Raw genomic sequence first — 1609 nt, forward strand, 5'->3', positions numbered from 1 at the left:
ATAGATAATTTATTATTTATTCTAATTGAATATAATAAACACAGATTAATTTAGTTAAAAAAAATTATTGTCTCCCAAAAGAGTATTTTTTTTATTTGTCTTTTTAATTCATTAAATTTAATCAACTATTTCTTGATTTATTTTTTTGAATTCAATAAATTAAATCAAATCAAATCAATTATACTAATTATTTGTATTAACTAATTGATTTAATTAATTTTTAAAAATATTTTTATTTAATTTGTTTTATTTATTTAAATATATTAATTCTAACTAATCCATTATTTAATTTTATTAGGATAAATATTAAATTCTATTTCTAATATAAAAATACAAAATTTTATTCATTCTATTTTTATTTTACCACTATAAAAGACCATATATGCTAGAAGAAAATATCATTCATTTACCAATTATTCTTTCATTGGGTAGCTTTTACAACAATTCTTTTTCTTCCTATGAGGCACCGTCACAAGAAGGCAACTATCATGAACACAAATCAGCACACACTCTTCAACTCTCGTGCTCATCATTTAGAACAATATATGATATGTTATCCATTAAGTATTTATAGACCACGGTGTTATCATGTTTGTATAAATAAATAAAAAATCCATAATTAAGCTTAAGTCATTTATCTATTTGTGTGGTATATTATAGCGTGAAATTACTTTTAATTTGTGTTGTGCAATGATATTATGGTTGAATTTAAGCTTTTATTTTAGAATTGTGTTATGATTTTATCTCTTCCTTTTTTCTTAGATATTAAGTTGATGTATTTTTATTTATTATTATTGAAGCAGATGTGATATAAAATTTGTAAAAAGAAAAAAAAAACTTACATTCAATTTATTTTATTGTAGTCTTCTATTCTTCTATTTTTTATTCTTTTATTCATTTTATTTTCTTTTTAAATATCATATAATTTATTATAATTTATACCAATTAATTAATTATAATTCATTATATCAGTTAGTTTAATTCATTAATTTATAATATACATGATAAAATAGTTAATATTAAAGTTAATTTGGCTTTTTATTATTTAGAGTGTTTTTCAATCAATAATTTTATACTCTTTACTTTTTTTTTAGCTTCATTTTGAATTTTAATTTAGTACTCAAAGGTTATAAAATTCTATTGATACTGAAATAAAGTTACAAAAGGGTCCATAGGATAGAATAAGTAAAATAATATGATACCCATATTGCAACATTCAAATGAAACAACTTAGGATCTAAAATGTTTATCTTTCTCTTTTTCACTGTCTATTATATTATCTATCCTATCATCATATAAAAATCGAATTTTTACCTTTAATGATAGAATCAACGTAGCATGCTTCTGCTTTATTTTGTTTAACTCATTAAAGTCAATTCATTATGATGAATTAATTATATCAACTAATTGATTTGAATAGATATTTAAGTATCACACAATTTAAAATTATGTATATTAATTATTTGATTTAATTTTTATGATATATAAATTTAAGGAATAAATTAAAATAAGATAATTTATTACTTATTTAAATTGAATACAACAAATATAAATTAATTTAGTTAAAAATTTACTATTTTCTAATCTTCTATACATAAAAATGACAAAA

The sequence above is a fragment of the Arachis duranensis genome, chromosome 7, assembly GCF_000817695.3.
Source record: "Arachis duranensis cultivar V14167 chromosome 7, aradu.V14167.gnm2.J7QH, whole genome shotgun sequence".
NCBI lineage: Eukaryota > Viridiplantae > Streptophyta > Magnoliopsida > Fabales > Fabaceae > Arachis > Arachis duranensis.